This window comes from Pseudophryne corroboree, chromosome 3 (genome assembly GCF_028390025.1).
Source record: "Pseudophryne corroboree isolate aPseCor3 chromosome 3, aPseCor3.hap2, whole genome shotgun sequence".
NCBI lineage: Eukaryota > Metazoa > Chordata > Amphibia > Anura > Myobatrachidae > Pseudophryne > Pseudophryne corroboree.
Genome location: NC_086446.1, coordinates 112,879,133 through 112,893,346, shown reverse-complemented (window position 1 = coordinate 112,893,346; position 14,214 = coordinate 112,879,133). Strand labels below are relative to the sequence as shown.

Here is a 14,214-nt window from a genome sequence, read left to right as displayed (position 1 = left end):
AAAATGGAATGCATCAACAGAACGGTGTTGGCAGTATAAAAATATCTACAGCACCTTGTATTCCCAGGTGGTTTCCCATCCAAGTACTAACCAGGCCCAACACTGCTTAGCTTCCAAGATCAGATGAGATTGGGCGTATCCAGTGTGGTGTGGCTGTAGATGAGCTTTGTGGTTTCTGTTATAACTTTTCTTCTTCTAACTACTGGTTCATAAATGAATACATTTGAAAATGGAATGCATCAACAGAACGGTGTTGGCAGTATAAAAATATCTACAGCACCTTGTATTCCCAGGTGGTCTCCCATCCAAGTACTAACCAGGCCCAACACTGCTTAGCTTCCAAGATCAGATGAGATTGGGCATATCCAGTGTGGTGTGGCTGTAGATGAGCTTTGTGGTTTCTGTTAGAACTTTTCTACTTCTAACTACTGGTTCATAAATGAATACATTTGAAAATGGAATGCATCAACAGAACGGTGTTGGCAGTATAAAAATATCTACAGCACCTTGTATTCCCAGGTGGTCTCCCATCCAAGTACTAACCAGGCCCAACACTGCTTAGTTTCCAAGATCAGATGAGATTGGGCGTATCCAGTGTGGTGTTGCTGTAGATGAACTTTCTGGTTTCTGTTAGAACTTTTCTACTTCTAACTACTGGTTCATAAATGAATACATTTGAAAATTGAATGCATCAACAGAACGGTGTTGGCAGTATAAAAATATCTACAGCACCTTGTATTCCTAGGTGGTCTCCCATCCAAGTACTAACCAGGCCCAACACTGCTTAGCTTCCAAGATCAGATGAGATTGGGCGTATCCAGTGTGGTGTGGCTGTAGATGAGCTTTGTTGTTTCTGTTAGAACTTTTCTACTTCTAACTACTGGTTCATAAATGAAAACGTTTGAAAATGGAATGCATCAACAGACCGGTGTTGGCAGTATAAAAATATCTACAGCACCTTGTATTCCCAGGTCGTCTCCCATCCAAGTACTAACCAGGCCCAACACTGCTTAGCTTCCAAGATCAGATGAGATTGGGCGTATCCAGTATGGTGTTACTGTAGATGAACTTTCTGGTTTCTGTTAGAACTTTTCTACTTCTAACTACTGGTTCATAAATGAATACATTTGAAAATGGAATGCATCAACAGAACGGTGTTGGTAGTATAAAAATATCTACAGCACCTTGTATTCCCAGGTGGTTTCCCATCCAAGTACTAACCAGGCCCAACACTGCTTAGCTTCCAAGATCAGATGAGATTGGGCGTATCCAGTGCGGTGTGGCTGTAGATGAGCTTTGTGGTTTCTGTTAGAACTTTTCTACTTCTAACTACTGGTTCATAAATGAATACATTTGAAAATGGAATGCATCAACAGAACGGTGTTGGTAGTATAAAAATATCTACAGCACCTTGTATTCCCAGGTGGTTTCCCATCCAAGTACTAACCAGGCCCAACACTGCTTAGCTTCCAAGATCAGATGAGATTGGGCGTATCCAGTGTGGTGTGGCTGTAGATGAGCTTTGTGGTTTCTGTTAGAACTTTTCTACTTCTAACTACTGGTTCATAAATGAATACGTTTGAAAATGGAATGCATCAACAGAACGGTGTTGGCAGTATAAAAATATCTACAGCACCTTGTATTCCCAGGTGGTTTCCCATCCAAGTACTAACCAGGCCCAACACTGCTTAGCTTCCAAGATCAGATGAGATTGGGCGTATCCAGTGTGGTGTGGCTGTAGATGAGCTTTGTGGTTTCTGTTAGAACTTTTCTACTTCTAACTACTGGTTCATAAATGAATACGTTTGAAAATGGAATGCATCAACAGAACGGTGTTGGCAGTATAAAAATATCTACAGCACCTTGTATTCCCAGGTGGTCTCCCATCCAAGTACTAACCAGGCCCAACACTGCTTAGCTTCCAAGATCAGATGAGATTGGGCGTATCCAGTGTGGTGTGGCTGTAGATGAGCTTTGTGGTTTCTGTTAGAACTTTTCTACTTCTAACTACTGGTTCATAAATGAATACGTTTGAAAATGGAATGCATCAATAGAACGGTGTTGGCAGTATAAAAATATCTACAGCACCTTGTATTCCCAGGTGGTCTCCCATCCAAGTACTAACCAGGCCCAACACTGCTTAGCTTCCAAGATCAGATGAGATTGGGCGTATCCAGTGCGGTGTGGCTGTAGATGAGCTTTGTGGTTTCTGTTAGAACTTTTCTACTTCTAACTACTGGTTCATAAATGAATACGTTTGAAAATGGAATGCATCAACAGAACGGTGTTGGCAGTATAAAAATATCTACAGCACCTTGTATTCCTAGGTGGTCTCCCATCCAAGTACTAACCAGGCCCAACACTGCTTAGCTTCCAAGATCAGATGAGATTGGGCGTATCCAGTGTGGTGTGGCTGTAGATGAGCTTTGTGGTTTCTGTTAGAACTTTTCTACTTCTAACTACTGGTTCATAAATGAAAATGTTTGAAAATGGAATGCATCAACAGACCGGTGTTGGCAGTATAAAAATATCTACAGCACTTGTATTCCCAGGTGGTCTCCCATCCAAGTACTAACCAGGCCCAACACTGCTTAGCTTCCAAGATCAGATGAGATTGGGCGTATCCAGTATGGTGTTACTGTAGATGAGCTTTGTGGTTTCTGTTAGAACTTTTGTACTTCTAACTACTGGTTCATAAATGAATACGTTTGAAAATGAATGCATCAACAGAACGGTGTTGGCAGTATAAAAATATCTAAAGCACCTTGTATTCCCAGGTGGTCTCCCATCCAAGTACTAACCAGGCCCAACACTGCTTAGCTTCCAAGATCAGATGAGATTGGGCGTATCCAGTGTGGTGTTGCTGTAGATGAACTTCCTGGTTTCTGTTAGAACTTTTCTACTTCTAACTACTGGTTCATAAATGAATACATTTGAAAATGGAATGCATCAACAGAACGGTGTTGGCAGTATAAAAATATCTACAGCACCTTGGATTCCTAGGTGGTCTCCCATCCAAGTACTAACCAGGCCCAACACTGCTTAGCTTCCAAGATCAGATGAGATTGGGCGTATCCAGTGTAGTGTGGCTGTAGATGAGCTTTGTGGTTTCTGTTAGAACTTTTCTACTTCTAACTACTGGTTCATAAATGAAAACGTTTGAAAATGGAATGCATCAACAGACCGGTGTTGGCAGTATAAAAATATCTACAGCACCTTGTATTCCCAGGTGGTCTCCCATCCAAGTACTAACCAGGCCCAACACTGCTTAGCTTCCAAGATCAGATGAGATTGGGCGTATCCAGTGTGCTGTGGCTGTAGATGAGCTTTGCTGTTTCTGTTAGAACTTTTCTACTTCTAACTACTGGTTCATAAATGAATACGTGTGAAAATGGACTGCATCAACAGAATGGTGTTGGCAGTATAAAAATATCTACAGCACCTTGTATTACCGGGTGGTCTCCCATCCAAGTACTAACCAGGCCCAACACTGCTTAGCTTCCAAGATCAGATGAGATTGGGCGTATCCAGTGTGGTGTTGCTGTAGATAAACTTTCTGGTTTCTGTTAGAACTTTTCTACTTCTAACTACTGGTTCATAAATGAATACGTTTGAAAATGGAATGCATCAACAGAACGATGTTGGTAGTATAAAAATATCTACAGCACCTTGTATTCCCAGGTGGTCTCCCATCCAAGTACTAACCAGGCCCAACACTGCTTAGCTTCCAAGATCAGATGAGATTGGGCGTATCCAGTGCGTTGTGGCTGTAGATGAGCTTTGTGGTTTCTGTTAGAACTTTTCTACTTCTAACTACTGGTTCATAAATGAATACGTTTGAAAATGGAATGCATCAACAGAACGGTGTTGGCAGTATAAAAATATCTACAGCACCTTGTATTCCCAGGTGGTCTCCCATCCAAGTACTAACCAGGCCCAACACTACTTAGCTTCCAAGATCAGATGAGATTGGGCGTATCCAGTGTGGTGTGGCTGTATATGAGCTTTGTGGTTTCTGTTAGAACTTTTCTACTTCTAACTACTGGTTCATAAATGAATACGTTTGAAAATGGAATGCATCAACAGAACGGTGTTGGCAGTATAAAAATATCTACAGCACCTTGTATTCCCAGGTGGTCTCCCATCCAAGTAATAACCAGGCCCAACACTGCTTATCTTCCAAGATCAGATGAGATTGGGCGTATCCAGTGTGCTGTGGCTGTAGATGAGCTTTGTGGTTTCTGTTAGAACTTTTCTACTTCTAACTACTGGTTCATAAATGAAAACGTTTGAAAATGGAATGCATCAACAGAACGGTGTTGGCAGTATAAAAATATCTACAGCACCTTGTATTCCCAGGTGGTCTCCCATCCAAGTACTAACCAGGCCCAACACTGCTTAGCTTCCAAGATTAGATGAGATTGGGCGTATCCAGTGTGCTGTGGCTGTAGATGAGCTTTGTTGTTTCTGTTAGAACTTTTCTACTTCTAACTACTGGTTCATAAATGAATACGTTTGAAAATGGAATGCATCAACAGAACGGTGTTGGCAGTATAAAAATATCTACAGCACCTTGTATTACCGGGTGGTCTCCCATCCAAGTACTAACCAGGCACAACACTGCTTAGCTTCCAAGATCAGATGAGATTGGGCGTATCCAGTGTGGTGTGGCTGTAGATGAGCTTTGTGGTTTCTGTTAGAACTTTTCTACTTCTAACTACTGGTTCATAAATTAATACGTTTGAAAATGGAATGCATCAACAGAACGGTGTTGGCAGTATAAAAATATCTACAGCACCTTGTATTCCCAGGTGGTCTCCCATCCAAGTACTAACCAGGCCCAACACTGCTTAGCTTCCAAGATCAGATGAGATTGGGCGTATCCAGTGTGGTGTGGCTATAGATGAGCTTTGTTGTTTCTGTTAGAACTTTTCTACTTCTAACTACTGGTTCATAAATGAATACGTTTGAAAATAGAATGCATCAACAGAACGGTGTTGGCAGTATAAAAATATCTACAGCACCTTGTATTCCCAGGTGGTCTCCCATCCAAGTACTAACCAGGCCCAACACTGCTTAGCTTCCAAGATCAGATGAGATTGGGCGTATCCAGTGTGGTGTGGCTGTAGATGAGCTTTGTGGTTTCTGTTAGAACTTTTCTACTTCTAACTACTGGTTCATAAATGAAAACGTTTGAAAATGGAATGCATCAACAGAACGGTGTTGGCAGTATAAAAATATCTACAGCAACTTGTATTCCCAGGTGGTCTCCCATCCAAGTACTAACCAGGCCCAACACTGCTTAGCTTCCAAGATTAGATGAGATTGGGCGTATCCAGTGTGCTGTGGCTGTAGATGAGGTTTGTTGTTTCTGTTAGAACTTTTCTACTTCTAACTACTGGTTCATAAATGAATACGTTTGAAAATGGAATGCATCAACAGAACGGTGTTGGCAGTATTAAAATATCTACAGCTCCTTGTATTACTGGGTGGTCTCCCATCCAAGTACTAACCAGACCCAACACTGCTTAGCTTCCAAGATCAGATGAGATTGGGCGTATCCAGTGTGGTGTTGCTGTAGATGAACTTTCTGGTTTCTGTTAGAACTTTTCTACTTCTAACTACTGGTTCATAAATGAATACATTTGAAAATGGAATGCATCAACAGAACGGTGTTGGTAGTATAAAAATATCTACAGCACCTTGTATTCCCAGGTTTTTTCCCATCCAAGTACTAACCAGGCCCAACACTGCTTAGCTTCCAAGATCAGATGAGATTGGGCGTATCCAGTGTGGTGTGGCTGTAGATGAGCTTTGTGGTTTCTGTTAGAACTTTTCTACTTCTAACTACTGGTTCATAAATGAATACGTTTGAAAATGGAATGCATCAACAGAACGGTGTTGGCAGTATAAAAATATCTACAGCACCTTGTATTCCCAGGTGGTTTCCCATCCAAGTACTAACCAGGCCCAACACTGCTTAGCTTCCAAGATCAGATGAGATTGGGCGTATCCAGTGTGGTGTGGCTGTAGATGAGCTTTGTGGTTTCTGTTAGAACTTTTCTACTTCTAACTACTGGTTCATAAATGAATACGTTTGAAAATGGAATGCATCAACAGAACGGTGTTGGCAGTATAAAAATATCTACAGCACCTTGTATTCCCAGGTGGTCTCCCATCCAAGTACTAACCAGGCCCAACACTGCTTAGCTTCCAAGATCAGATGAGATTGGGCGTATCCAGTGTGGTGTGGCTGTAGATGAGCTTTGTGGTTTCTGTTAGAACTTTTCTACTTCTAACTACTGGTTCATAAATGAATACGTTTGAAAATGGAATGCATCAATAGAACGGTGTTGGCAGTATAAAAATATCTACAGCACCTTGTATTCCCAGGTGGTCTCCCATCCAAGTACTAACCAGGCCCAACACTGCTTAGCTTCCAAGATCAGATGAGATTGGGCGTATCCAGTGCGGTGTGGCTGTAGATGAGCTTTGTGGTTTCTGTTAGAACTTTTCTACTTCTAACTACTGGTTCATAAATGAATACGTTTGAAAATGGAATGCATCAACAGAACGGTGTTGGCAGTATAAAAATATCTACAGCACCTTGTATTCCTAGGTGGTCTCCCATCCAAGTACTAACCAGGCCCAACACTGCTTAGCTTCCAAGATCAGATGAGATTGGGCGTATCCAGTGTGGTGTGGCTGTAGATGAGCTTTGTGGTTTCTGTTAGAACTTTTCTACTTCTAACTACTGGTTCATAAATGAAAACGTTTGAAAATGGAATGCATCAACAGACCGGTGTTGGCAGTATAAAAATATCTACAGCACTTGTATTCCCAGGTGGTCTCCCATCCAAGTACTAACCAGGCCCAACACTGCTTAGCTTCCAAGATCAGATGAGATTGGGCGTATCCAGTGTGGTGTTGCTGTAGATGAACTTTCTGGTTTCTGTTAGAACTTTTCTACTTCTAACTACTGGTTCATAAATGAATACGTTTGAAAATGGAATGCATCAACAGAACGGTGTTGGCAGTATAAAAATATCTACAGCACCTTGTATTCCCAGGTGGTCTCCCATCCAAGTAATAACCAGGCCCAACACTGCTTATCTTCCAAGATCAGATGAGATTGGGCGTATCCAGTGTGCTGTGGCTGTAGATGAGCTTTGTGGTTTCTGTTAGAACTTTTCTACTTCTAACTACTGGTTCATAAATGAAAACGTTTGAAAATGGAATGCATCAACAGAACGGTGTTGGCAGTATAAAAATATCTACAGCACCTTGTATTCCCAGGTGGTCTCCCATCCAAGTACTAACCAGGCCCAACACTGCTTAGCTTCCAAGATTAGATGAGATTGGGCGTATCCAGTGTGCTGTGGCTGTAGATGAGCTTTGTTGTTTCTGTTAGAACTTTTCTACTTCTAACTACTGGTTCATAAATGAATACGTTTGAAAATGGAATGCATCAACAGAACGGTGTTGGCAGTATAAAATTATCTACAGCATCTTGTATTACCTGGTGGTCTCCCATCCAAGTACTAACCAGGCCCAACACTGCTTAGCTTCCAAGATCAGATGAGATTGGGCGTATCCAGTGTGGTGTGGCTGTAGATGAGCTTTGTGGTTTCTGTTAGAACTTTTCTACTTCTAACTACTGGTTCATAAATGAAAACGTTTGAAAATGGAATGCATCAACAGAACGGTGTTGGCAGTATAAAAATATCTGCAGCACCTTGTATTCCCAGGTGGTCTCCCATCCAAGTACTAACCAGGCCCAACACTGCTTAGCTTCCAAGATCAGATGAGATTGGGCGTATCCAGTGTGGTGTGGCTGTAGATGAGCTTTGTGGTTTCTGTTAGAACTTTTCTACTTCTAACTACTGGTTCATAAATGAACACGTTTGAAAATGGAATGCATCAACAGAACGGTGTTGGCAGTATAAAAATATCTACAGCACCTTGTATTCCCAGGTGGTCTCCCATCCAAGTACTAACCAGGCCCAACACTGCTTAGCTTCCAAGATCAGATGAGATTGGGCGTATCCAGTGCGGTGTAGCTGAAGATGAGCTTTGTGGTTTCTGTTAGAACTTTTCTACTTCTAACTACTGGTTCATAAATGAATACGTTTGAAAATGGAATGCATCAACAGAACGGTGTTGGCAGTATAAAAATATCTACAGCACCTTGTATTCCCAGGTGGTCTCCCATCCAAGTACTAACCAGGCCCAACACTGCTTAGCTTCCAAGATCAGATGAGATTGGGCGTATCCAGTGTGGTGTTGCTGTAGATGAACTTTCTGGTTTCTGTTAGAACTTTTCTACTTCTAACTACTGGTTCATAAATGAAAACGTTTGAAAATGGAATGCATCAACAGAACGGTGTTGGCAGTATAAAAATATCTACAGCACCTTGTATCACTGGGTGGTCTCCCATCCAAGTACTAACCAGGCCCAACACTGCTTAGCTTCCAAGATCGGATGAGATTGGGCGTATCCAGTGTGGTGTTGCTGTAGATGAACTTTCTGGTTTCTGTTAGAACTTTTCTACTTCTAACTACTGGTTCATAAATGAATACGTTTGAAAATGGAATGCATCAACAGAACGGTGTTGGTAGAATAAAAATATCTACAGCACCTTGTATTCCCAGGTGGTCTCCCATCCAAGTACTAACCAGGCCCAACACTGCTTAGCTTCCAAGATCAGATGAGATTGGGCATATCCAGTGTGGTGTGGCTGTAGATGAGCTTTGTGGTTTTTGTTAGAACTTTTCTACTTCTAACTACTGGTTCATAAATTAATACGTTTGAAAATGGAATGCATCAACAGAACGGTGTTGACAGTATAAAAATATCTACAGCACCTTGTATTCCCAGGTGGTCTCCCATCCAAGTACTAACCAGGCCCAACACTGCTTAGCTTCCAAGATCAGATGAGATTGGGCGTATCCAGTGTGGTGTGGCTGTAGATGAGCTTTGTGGTTTCTGTTAGAACTTTTCTACTTCTAACTACTGGTTCATAAATGAATACGTTTGAAAATGGAATGCATCAACAGAACGGTGTTGGCAGTATAAAAATATCTACAGAACCTTGTATTCCCAGGTGGTCTCCCATCCAAGTACTAACCAGGCCCAACACTGCTTAGCTTCCAAGATCAGATGAGATTGGGCGTATCCAGTGTGGTGTGGCTGTAGATGAGCTTTGTGGTTTCTGTTAGAACTTTTCTACTTCTAACTACTGGTTCATAAATGAATACGTTTGAAAATGGAATGCATCAACAGAACGGTGTTGGCAGTATAAAAATATCTACAGCACCTTGTATTCCCAGGTGGTCTCCCATCCAAGTACTAACCAGGCCCAACACTGCTTAGCTTCCAAGATCAGATGAGATTGGGCGTATCCAGTGTGGTGTTGCTGTAGATGAACTTTCTGGTTTCTGTTAGAACTTTTCTACTTCTAACTACTGGTTCATAAATGAATAGATTTGAAAATTGAATGCATCAACAGAACGGTGTTGGCAGTATAAAAATATCTACAGCACCTTGTATTCCTAGGTGGTCTCCCATCCAAGTACTAACCAGGCCCAACACTGCTTAGCTTCCAAGATCAGATGAGATTGGGCGTACCCAGTGTGGTGTGGCTGTAGATGAGCTTTGTGGTTTCTGTTAGAACTTTTCTACTTCTAACTACTGGTTCATAAATGAAAACGTTTGAAAATGGAATGCATCAACAGACCGGTGTTGGCAGTATAAAAATATCTACAGTAACTTGTATTCCCAGGTGGTCTCCCATCCAAGTACTAACCATGCCCAACACTGCTTAGCTTCCAAGATTAGATGAGATTGGGCGTATCCAGTGTGCTGTGGCTGTAGATGAGGTTTGTTGTTTCTGTTAGAACTTTTCTACTTCTAACTACTGGTTCATAAATGAATACGTTTGAAAATGGAATGCATCAACAGAACGGTGTTGGCAGTATTAAAATATCTACAGCTCCTTGTATTACTGGGTGGTCTCCCATCCAAGTACTAACCAGACCCAACACTGCTTAGCTTCCAAGATCAGATGAGATTGGGCGTATCCAGTGTGGTGTTGCTGTAGATGAACTTTCTGGTTTCTGTTAGAACTTTTCTACTTCTAACTACTGGTTCATAAATGAATACATTTGAAAATGGAATGCATCAACAGAACGGTGTTGGTAGTATAAAAATATCTACAGCACCTTGTATTCCCAGGTGGTTTCCCATCCAAGTACTAACCAGGCCCAACACTGCTTAGCTTCCAAGATCAGATGAGATTGGGCGTATCCAGTGTGGTGTGGCTGTAGATGAGCTTTGTGGTTTCTGTTAGAACTTTTCTACTTCTAACTACTGGTTCATAAATGAATACGTTTGAAAATGGAATGCATCAACAGAACGGTGTTGGCAGTATAAAAATATCTACAGCACCTTGTATTCCCAGGTGGTTTCCCATCCAAGTACTAACCAGGCCCAACACTGCTTAGCTTCCAAGATCAGATGAGATTGGGCGTATCCAGTGTGGTGTGGCTGTAGATGAGCTTTGTGGTTTCTGTTAGAACTTTTCTACTTCTAACTACTGGTTCATAAATGAATACGTTTGAAAATGGAATGCATCAACAGAACGGTGTTGGCAGTATAAAAATATCTACAGCACCTTGTATTCCCAGGTGGTCTCCCATCCAAGTACTAACCAGGCCCAACACTGCTTAGCTTCCAAGATCAGATGAGATTGGGCGTATCCAGTGTGGTGTGGCAGTAGATGAGCTTTGTGGTTTCTGTTAGAACTTTTCTACTTCTAACTACTGGTTCATAAATGAATACGTTTGAAAATGGAATGCATCAATAGAACGGTGTTGGCAGTATAAAAATATCTACAGCACCTTGTATTCCCAGGTGGTCTCCCATCCAAGTACTAACCAGGCCCAACACTGCTTAGCTTCCAAGATCAGATGAGATTGGGCGTATCCAGTGCGGTGTGGCTGTAGATGAGCTTTGTGGTTTCTGTTAGAACTTTTCTACTTCTAACTACTGGTTCATAAATAAATACGTTTGAAAATGGAATGCATCAACAGAACGGTGTTGGCAGTATAAAAATATCTACAGCACCTTGTATTCCTAGGTGGTCTCCCATCCAAGTACTAACCAGGCCCAACACTGCTTAGCTTCCAAGATCAGATGAGATTGGGCGTATCCAGTGTGGTGTGGCTGTAGATGAGCTTTGTGGTTTCTGTTAGAACTTTTCTACTTCTAACTACTGGTTCATAAATGAAAACGTTTGAAAATGGAATGCATCAACAGACCGGTGTTGGCAGTATAAAAATATCTACAGCACTTGTATTCCCAGGTGGTCTCCCATCCAAGTACTAACCAGGCCCAACACTGCTTAGCTTCCAAGATCAGATGAGATTGGGCGTATCCAGTGTGGTGTTGCTGTAGATGAACTTTCTGGTTTCTGTTAGAACTTTTCTACTTCTAACTACTGGTTCATAAATGAATACGTTTGAAAATGGAATGCATCAACAGAACGGTGTTGGCAGTATAAAAATATCTACAGCACCTTGTATTCCCAGGTGGTCTCCCATCCAAGTAATAACCAGGCCCAACACTGCTTATCTTCCAAGATCAGATGAGATTGGGCGTATCCAGTGTGCTGTGGCTGTAGATGAGCTTTGTGGTTTCTGTTAGAACTTTTCTACTTCTAACTACTGGTTCATAAATGAAAACGTTTGAAAATGGAATGCATCAACAGAACGGTGTTGGCAGTATAAAAATATCTACAGCACCTTGTATTCCCAGGTGGTCTCCCATCCAAGTACTAACCAGGCCCAACACTGCTTAGCTTCCAAGATTAGATGAGATTGGGCGTATCCAGTGTGCTGTGGCTGTAGATGAGCTTTGTTGTTTCTGTTAGAACTTTTCTACTTCTAACTACTGGTTCATAAATGAATACATTTGAAAATGGAATGCATCAACAGAACGGTGTTGGCAGTATAAAAATATCTACAGCACCTTGTATTACCTGGTGGTCTCCCATCCAAGTACTAACCAGGCCCAACACTACTTAGCTTCCAAGATCAGATGAGATTGGGCGTATCCAGTGTGGTGTGGCTGTAGATGAGCTTTGTGGTTTCTGTTAGAACTTTTCTACTTCTAACTACTGGTTCATAAATGAAAACGTTTGAAAATGGAATGCATCAACAGAACGGTGTTGGCAGTATAAAAATATCTGCAGCACCTTGTATTCCCAGGTGGTCTCCCATCCAAGTACTAACCAGCCCCAACACTGCTTAGCTTCCAAGATCAGATGAGATTGGGCGTATCCAGTGTGGTGTGGCTGTAGATGAGCTTTGTGGTTTCTGTTAGAACTTTTCTACTTCTAACTACTGGTTCATAAATGAACACGTTTGAAAATGGAATGCATCAACAGAACGGTGTTGGCAGTATAAAAATATCTACAGCACCTTGTATTCCCAGGTGGTCTCCCATCCAAGTACTAACCAGGCCCAACACTGCTTAGCTTCCAAGATCAGATGAGATTGGGCGTATCCAGTGCGGTGTAGCTGAAGATGAGCTTTGTGGTTTCTGTTAGAACTTTTCTACTTCTAACTACTGGTTCATAAATGAATACGTTTGAAAATGGAATGCATCAACAGAACGGTGTTGGCAGTATAAAAATATCTACAGCACCTTGTATTCCCAGGTGGTCTCCCATCCAAGTACTAACCAGGCCCAACACTGCTTAGCTTCCAAGATCAGATGAGATTGGGCGTATCCAGTGTGGTGTTGCTGTAGATGAACTTTCTGGTTTCTGTTAGAACTTTTCTACTTCTAACTACTGGTTCATAAATGAATACATTTGAAAATGGAATGCATCAACAGAACGGTGTTGGCAGTATAAAAATATCTACAGCACCTTGTATTCCTAGGTGGTCTCCCATCCAAGTACTAACCAGGCCCAACACTGCTTAGCTTCCAAGATCAGATGAGATTGGGCGTATCCAGTGTGGTGTTGCTGTAGATGAATTTTCTGGTTTCTGTTAGAACTTTTCTACTTCTAACTACTGGTTCATAAATGAATAGATTTGAAAATTGAATGCATCAACAGAACGGTGTTGGCAGTATAAAAATATCTACAGCACCTTGTATTCCTAGGTGGTCTCCCATCCAAGTACTAACCAGGTCCAACACTGCTTAGCTTCCAAGATCAGATGAGATTGGGCGTACCCAGTGTGGTGTGGCTGTAGATGAGCTTTGTGGTTTCTGTTAGAACTTTTCTACATCTAACTACTGGTTCATAAATGAAAACGTTTGAAAATGGAATGCATCAACAGACCGGTGTTGGCAGTATAAAAATATCTACAGCACCTTGTATTCCCAGGTGGTCTCCCATCCAAGTACTAACCAGGCCCAACACTGCTTAGCTTCCAAGATCAGATGAGATTGGGCGTATCCAGTGTACTGTGGCTGTAGATGAGTTTTGTGGTTTCTGTTAGAACTTTTCTACTTCTAACTACTGGTTCATAAATGAAAACGTTTGAAAATGGAATGCATCAACAGAACGGTGTTGGCAGTATAAAAATATCTACAGCACCTTGTATCACTGGGTGGTCTCCCATCCAAGTACTAACCAGGCCCAACACTGCTTAGCTTCCAAGATCAGATGAGATTGGGCGTATCCAGTGTGGTGTTGCTGTAGATGAACTTTCTGGTTTCTGTTAGAACTTTTCTACTTCTAACTACTGGTTCATAAATGAATACGTTTGAAAATGGAATGCATCAACAGAACGGTGTTGGTAGAATAAAAATATCTACAGCACCTTGTATTCCCAGGTGGTCTCCCATCCAAGTACTAACCAGGCCCAACACTGCTTAGCTTCCAAGATCAGATGAGATTGGGCATATCCAGTGTGGTGTGGCTGTAGATGAGCTTTGTGGTTTTTGTTAGAACTTTTCTACTTCTAACTACTGGTTCATAAATTAATACGTTTGAAAATGGAATGCATCAACAGAACGGTGTTGGCAGTATAAAAATATCTACAGCACCTTGTATTCCCAGGTGGTCTCCCATCCAAGTACTAACCAGGCCCAACACTGCTTAGCTTCCAAGATCAGATGAGATTGGGCGTATCCAGTGTGGTGTGGCTGTAGATGAGCTTTGTGGTTTCTGTTAGAACTTTTCTACTTCTAACTACTGG

General features: G+C 41.7%; 44 non-coding genes and 19 pseudogenes across 44 annotated transcripts; all 63 read right to left on the bottom strand.

The window, feature by feature from the left end:
* Window positions 1-42: 42 nt before the first annotated feature.
* On the bottom strand, window positions 43-161 carry LOC135058741 (5S ribosomal RNA). The gene has a single exon (XR_010245164.1). It is a non-coding gene; the product is annotated as a 5S ribosomal RNA (ribosomal RNA).
* A 107-nt stretch (window positions 162-268) lies between these two features.
* On the bottom strand, window positions 269-387 carry LOC135058990 (5S ribosomal RNA). Its single transcript, XR_010245410.1, has one exon. It is a non-coding gene; the product is annotated as a 5S ribosomal RNA (ribosomal RNA).
* A 107-nt stretch (window positions 388-494) lies between these two features.
* LOC135069694 (5S ribosomal RNA) lies at window positions 495-613 on the bottom strand. The gene has a single exon (XR_010255873.1). It is a non-coding gene; the product is annotated as a 5S ribosomal RNA (ribosomal RNA).
* A 107-nt stretch (window positions 614-720) lies between these two features.
* On the bottom strand, window positions 721-839 carry LOC135060392 (5S ribosomal RNA). Its single transcript, XR_010246786.1, has one exon. It is a non-coding gene; the product is annotated as a 5S ribosomal RNA (ribosomal RNA).
* Window positions 840-946: 107 nt separating this feature from the next.
* Window positions 947-1,065, bottom strand: LOC134890063 (5S ribosomal RNA; annotated as a pseudogene).
* A 107-nt stretch (window positions 1,066-1,172) lies between these two features.
* On the bottom strand, window positions 1,173-1,291 carry LOC135059415 (5S ribosomal RNA). Its single transcript, XR_010245818.1, has one exon. It is a non-coding gene; the product is annotated as a 5S ribosomal RNA (ribosomal RNA).
* Window positions 1,292-1,398: 107 nt separating this feature from the next.
* On the bottom strand, window positions 1,399-1,517 carry LOC135058740 (5S ribosomal RNA). Its single transcript, XR_010245163.1, has one exon. It is a non-coding gene; the product is annotated as a 5S ribosomal RNA (ribosomal RNA).
* Window positions 1,518-1,624: 107 nt separating this feature from the next.
* Window positions 1,625-1,743, bottom strand: LOC135058739 (5S ribosomal RNA). The gene has a single exon (XR_010245162.1). It is a non-coding gene; the product is annotated as a 5S ribosomal RNA (ribosomal RNA).
* A 107-nt stretch (window positions 1,744-1,850) lies between these two features.
* LOC135065932 (5S ribosomal RNA) lies at window positions 1,851-1,969 on the bottom strand. The gene has a single exon (XR_010252198.1). It is a non-coding gene; the product is annotated as a 5S ribosomal RNA (ribosomal RNA).
* A 107-nt stretch (window positions 1,970-2,076) lies between these two features.
* On the bottom strand, window positions 2,077-2,195 carry LOC134900818 (5S ribosomal RNA). Its single transcript, XR_010174322.1, has one exon. It is a non-coding gene; the product is annotated as a 5S ribosomal RNA (ribosomal RNA).
* Window positions 2,196-2,302: 107 nt separating this feature from the next.
* Window positions 2,303-2,421, bottom strand: LOC135060391 (5S ribosomal RNA). Its single transcript, XR_010246785.1, has one exon. It is a non-coding gene; the product is annotated as a 5S ribosomal RNA (ribosomal RNA).
* A 107-nt stretch (window positions 2,422-2,528) lies between these two features.
* LOC134885583 (5S ribosomal RNA) lies at window positions 2,529-2,646 on the bottom strand. Its single transcript, XR_010169696.1, has one exon. It is a non-coding gene; the product is annotated as a 5S ribosomal RNA (ribosomal RNA).
* Window positions 2,647-2,752: 106 nt separating this feature from the next.
* On the bottom strand, window positions 2,753-2,871 carry LOC134884618 (5S ribosomal RNA). Its single transcript, XR_010168760.1, has one exon. It is a non-coding gene; the product is annotated as a 5S ribosomal RNA (ribosomal RNA).
* A 107-nt stretch (window positions 2,872-2,978) lies between these two features.
* Window positions 2,979-3,097, bottom strand: LOC135066261 (5S ribosomal RNA). The gene has a single exon (XR_010252514.1). It is a non-coding gene; the product is annotated as a 5S ribosomal RNA (ribosomal RNA).
* Window positions 3,098-3,204: 107 nt separating this feature from the next.
* Window positions 3,205-3,323, bottom strand: LOC135066784 (5S ribosomal RNA). Its single transcript, XR_010253024.1, has one exon. It is a non-coding gene; the product is annotated as a 5S ribosomal RNA (ribosomal RNA).
* A 107-nt stretch (window positions 3,324-3,430) lies between these two features.
* On the bottom strand, window positions 3,431-3,549 carry LOC134887229 (5S ribosomal RNA; annotated as a pseudogene).
* Window positions 3,550-3,656: 107 nt separating this feature from the next.
* On the bottom strand, window positions 3,657-3,775 carry LOC135068067 (5S ribosomal RNA). The gene has a single exon (XR_010254275.1). It is a non-coding gene; the product is annotated as a 5S ribosomal RNA (ribosomal RNA).
* A 107-nt stretch (window positions 3,776-3,882) lies between these two features.
* Window positions 3,883-4,001, bottom strand: LOC135068577 (5S ribosomal RNA). Its single transcript, XR_010254773.1, has one exon. It is a non-coding gene; the product is annotated as a 5S ribosomal RNA (ribosomal RNA).
* A 107-nt stretch (window positions 4,002-4,108) lies between these two features.
* LOC134889401 (5S ribosomal RNA) lies at window positions 4,109-4,227 on the bottom strand (annotated as a pseudogene).
* A 107-nt stretch (window positions 4,228-4,334) lies between these two features.
* Window positions 4,335-4,453, bottom strand: LOC134888754 (5S ribosomal RNA; annotated as a pseudogene).
* A 107-nt stretch (window positions 4,454-4,560) lies between these two features.
* Window positions 4,561-4,679, bottom strand: LOC134891272 (5S ribosomal RNA; annotated as a pseudogene).
* Window positions 4,680-4,786: 107 nt separating this feature from the next.
* LOC134901791 (5S ribosomal RNA) lies at window positions 4,787-4,905 on the bottom strand. The gene has a single exon (XR_010175271.1). It is a non-coding gene; the product is annotated as a 5S ribosomal RNA (ribosomal RNA).
* A 107-nt stretch (window positions 4,906-5,012) lies between these two features.
* On the bottom strand, window positions 5,013-5,131 carry LOC135065920 (5S ribosomal RNA). Its single transcript, XR_010252187.1, has one exon. It is a non-coding gene; the product is annotated as a 5S ribosomal RNA (ribosomal RNA).
* Window positions 5,132-5,238: 107 nt separating this feature from the next.
* On the bottom strand, window positions 5,239-5,357 carry LOC134892329 (5S ribosomal RNA; annotated as a pseudogene).
* A 107-nt stretch (window positions 5,358-5,464) lies between these two features.
* LOC134894884 (5S ribosomal RNA) lies at window positions 5,465-5,583 on the bottom strand (annotated as a pseudogene).
* Window positions 5,584-5,690: 107 nt separating this feature from the next.
* Window positions 5,691-5,809, bottom strand: LOC134892728 (5S ribosomal RNA; annotated as a pseudogene).
* A 107-nt stretch (window positions 5,810-5,916) lies between these two features.
* On the bottom strand, window positions 5,917-6,035 carry LOC135058738 (5S ribosomal RNA). The gene has a single exon (XR_010245161.1). It is a non-coding gene; the product is annotated as a 5S ribosomal RNA (ribosomal RNA).
* Window positions 6,036-6,142: 107 nt separating this feature from the next.
* Window positions 6,143-6,261, bottom strand: LOC135065909 (5S ribosomal RNA). Its single transcript, XR_010252176.1, has one exon. It is a non-coding gene; the product is annotated as a 5S ribosomal RNA (ribosomal RNA).
* Window positions 6,262-6,368: 107 nt separating this feature from the next.
* Window positions 6,369-6,487, bottom strand: LOC134900817 (5S ribosomal RNA). Its single transcript, XR_010174321.1, has one exon. It is a non-coding gene; the product is annotated as a 5S ribosomal RNA (ribosomal RNA).
* A 107-nt stretch (window positions 6,488-6,594) lies between these two features.
* On the bottom strand, window positions 6,595-6,713 carry LOC135060390 (5S ribosomal RNA). Its single transcript, XR_010246784.1, has one exon. It is a non-coding gene; the product is annotated as a 5S ribosomal RNA (ribosomal RNA).
* A 107-nt stretch (window positions 6,714-6,820) lies between these two features.
* On the bottom strand, window positions 6,821-6,938 carry LOC135066186 (5S ribosomal RNA). Its single transcript, XR_010252441.1, has one exon. It is a non-coding gene; the product is annotated as a 5S ribosomal RNA (ribosomal RNA).
* Window positions 6,939-7,045: 107 nt separating this feature from the next.
* LOC134889400 (5S ribosomal RNA) lies at window positions 7,046-7,164 on the bottom strand (annotated as a pseudogene).
* Window positions 7,165-7,271: 107 nt separating this feature from the next.
* Window positions 7,272-7,390, bottom strand: LOC134888753 (5S ribosomal RNA; annotated as a pseudogene).
* A 107-nt stretch (window positions 7,391-7,497) lies between these two features.
* On the bottom strand, window positions 7,498-7,616 carry LOC134891147 (5S ribosomal RNA; annotated as a pseudogene).
* A 107-nt stretch (window positions 7,617-7,723) lies between these two features.
* On the bottom strand, window positions 7,724-7,842 carry LOC135063381 (5S ribosomal RNA). The gene has a single exon (XR_010249714.1). It is a non-coding gene; the product is annotated as a 5S ribosomal RNA (ribosomal RNA).
* Window positions 7,843-7,949: 107 nt separating this feature from the next.
* LOC135066416 (5S ribosomal RNA) lies at window positions 7,950-8,068 on the bottom strand. The gene has a single exon (XR_010252664.1). It is a non-coding gene; the product is annotated as a 5S ribosomal RNA (ribosomal RNA).
* Window positions 8,069-8,175: 107 nt separating this feature from the next.
* LOC135059693 (5S ribosomal RNA) lies at window positions 8,176-8,294 on the bottom strand. The gene has a single exon (XR_010246093.1). It is a non-coding gene; the product is annotated as a 5S ribosomal RNA (ribosomal RNA).
* Window positions 8,295-8,401: 107 nt separating this feature from the next.
* LOC134893530 (5S ribosomal RNA) lies at window positions 8,402-8,520 on the bottom strand (annotated as a pseudogene).
* A 107-nt stretch (window positions 8,521-8,627) lies between these two features.
* Window positions 8,628-8,746, bottom strand: LOC135058989 (5S ribosomal RNA). Its single transcript, XR_010245409.1, has one exon. It is a non-coding gene; the product is annotated as a 5S ribosomal RNA (ribosomal RNA).
* Window positions 8,747-8,853: 107 nt separating this feature from the next.
* Window positions 8,854-8,972, bottom strand: LOC135065897 (5S ribosomal RNA). The gene has a single exon (XR_010252165.1). It is a non-coding gene; the product is annotated as a 5S ribosomal RNA (ribosomal RNA).
* A 107-nt stretch (window positions 8,973-9,079) lies between these two features.
* On the bottom strand, window positions 9,080-9,198 carry LOC135065776 (5S ribosomal RNA). The gene has a single exon (XR_010252046.1). It is a non-coding gene; the product is annotated as a 5S ribosomal RNA (ribosomal RNA).
* A 107-nt stretch (window positions 9,199-9,305) lies between these two features.
* On the bottom strand, window positions 9,306-9,424 carry LOC135059692 (5S ribosomal RNA). Its single transcript, XR_010246092.1, has one exon. It is a non-coding gene; the product is annotated as a 5S ribosomal RNA (ribosomal RNA).
* Window positions 9,425-9,531: 107 nt separating this feature from the next.
* On the bottom strand, window positions 9,532-9,650 carry LOC135065638 (5S ribosomal RNA). The gene has a single exon (XR_010251913.1). It is a non-coding gene; the product is annotated as a 5S ribosomal RNA (ribosomal RNA).
* A 107-nt stretch (window positions 9,651-9,757) lies between these two features.
* On the bottom strand, window positions 9,758-9,876 carry LOC134894394 (5S ribosomal RNA; annotated as a pseudogene).
* Window positions 9,877-9,983: 107 nt separating this feature from the next.
* Window positions 9,984-10,102, bottom strand: LOC134894883 (5S ribosomal RNA; annotated as a pseudogene).
* A 107-nt stretch (window positions 10,103-10,209) lies between these two features.
* On the bottom strand, window positions 10,210-10,328 carry LOC135058737 (5S ribosomal RNA). The gene has a single exon (XR_010245160.1). It is a non-coding gene; the product is annotated as a 5S ribosomal RNA (ribosomal RNA).
* A 107-nt stretch (window positions 10,329-10,435) lies between these two features.
* LOC135058736 (5S ribosomal RNA) lies at window positions 10,436-10,554 on the bottom strand. Its single transcript, XR_010245159.1, has one exon. It is a non-coding gene; the product is annotated as a 5S ribosomal RNA (ribosomal RNA).
* Window positions 10,555-10,661: 107 nt separating this feature from the next.
* On the bottom strand, window positions 10,662-10,780 carry LOC135061393 (5S ribosomal RNA). Its single transcript, XR_010247776.1, has one exon. It is a non-coding gene; the product is annotated as a 5S ribosomal RNA (ribosomal RNA).
* A 107-nt stretch (window positions 10,781-10,887) lies between these two features.
* LOC134900816 (5S ribosomal RNA) lies at window positions 10,888-11,006 on the bottom strand. Its single transcript, XR_010174320.1, has one exon. It is a non-coding gene; the product is annotated as a 5S ribosomal RNA (ribosomal RNA).
* A 107-nt stretch (window positions 11,007-11,113) lies between these two features.
* Window positions 11,114-11,232, bottom strand: LOC135060389 (5S ribosomal RNA). Its single transcript, XR_010246783.1, has one exon. It is a non-coding gene; the product is annotated as a 5S ribosomal RNA (ribosomal RNA).
* A 107-nt stretch (window positions 11,233-11,339) lies between these two features.
* Window positions 11,340-11,457, bottom strand: LOC135066185 (5S ribosomal RNA). Its single transcript, XR_010252440.1, has one exon. It is a non-coding gene; the product is annotated as a 5S ribosomal RNA (ribosomal RNA).
* A 107-nt stretch (window positions 11,458-11,564) lies between these two features.
* LOC134889399 (5S ribosomal RNA) lies at window positions 11,565-11,683 on the bottom strand (annotated as a pseudogene).
* A 107-nt stretch (window positions 11,684-11,790) lies between these two features.
* LOC134888751 (5S ribosomal RNA) lies at window positions 11,791-11,909 on the bottom strand (annotated as a pseudogene).
* Window positions 11,910-12,016: 107 nt separating this feature from the next.
* LOC134889046 (5S ribosomal RNA) lies at window positions 12,017-12,135 on the bottom strand (annotated as a pseudogene).
* Window positions 12,136-12,242: 107 nt separating this feature from the next.
* On the bottom strand, window positions 12,243-12,361 carry LOC134888541 (5S ribosomal RNA; annotated as a pseudogene).
* Window positions 12,362-12,468: 107 nt separating this feature from the next.
* On the bottom strand, window positions 12,469-12,587 carry LOC135066415 (5S ribosomal RNA). Its single transcript, XR_010252663.1, has one exon. It is a non-coding gene; the product is annotated as a 5S ribosomal RNA (ribosomal RNA).
* Window positions 12,588-12,694: 107 nt separating this feature from the next.
* Window positions 12,695-12,813, bottom strand: LOC135059691 (5S ribosomal RNA). The gene has a single exon (XR_010246091.1). It is a non-coding gene; the product is annotated as a 5S ribosomal RNA (ribosomal RNA).
* Window positions 12,814-12,920: 107 nt separating this feature from the next.
* LOC135065698 (5S ribosomal RNA) lies at window positions 12,921-13,039 on the bottom strand. Its single transcript, XR_010251972.1, has one exon. It is a non-coding gene; the product is annotated as a 5S ribosomal RNA (ribosomal RNA).
* A 107-nt stretch (window positions 13,040-13,146) lies between these two features.
* LOC135070220 (5S ribosomal RNA) lies at window positions 13,147-13,265 on the bottom strand. Its single transcript, XR_010256391.1, has one exon. It is a non-coding gene; the product is annotated as a 5S ribosomal RNA (ribosomal RNA).
* A 107-nt stretch (window positions 13,266-13,372) lies between these two features.
* On the bottom strand, window positions 13,373-13,491 carry LOC134884978 (5S ribosomal RNA). The gene has a single exon (XR_010169108.1). It is a non-coding gene; the product is annotated as a 5S ribosomal RNA (ribosomal RNA).
* Window positions 13,492-13,598: 107 nt separating this feature from the next.
* LOC134894006 (5S ribosomal RNA) lies at window positions 13,599-13,717 on the bottom strand (annotated as a pseudogene).
* Window positions 13,718-13,824: 107 nt separating this feature from the next.
* On the bottom strand, window positions 13,825-13,943 carry LOC135058988 (5S ribosomal RNA). The gene has a single exon (XR_010245408.1). It is a non-coding gene; the product is annotated as a 5S ribosomal RNA (ribosomal RNA).
* Window positions 13,944-14,050: 107 nt separating this feature from the next.
* Window positions 14,051-14,169, bottom strand: LOC135065886 (5S ribosomal RNA). Its single transcript, XR_010252154.1, has one exon. It is a non-coding gene; the product is annotated as a 5S ribosomal RNA (ribosomal RNA).
* Window positions 14,170-14,214: the final 45 nt, after the last annotated feature.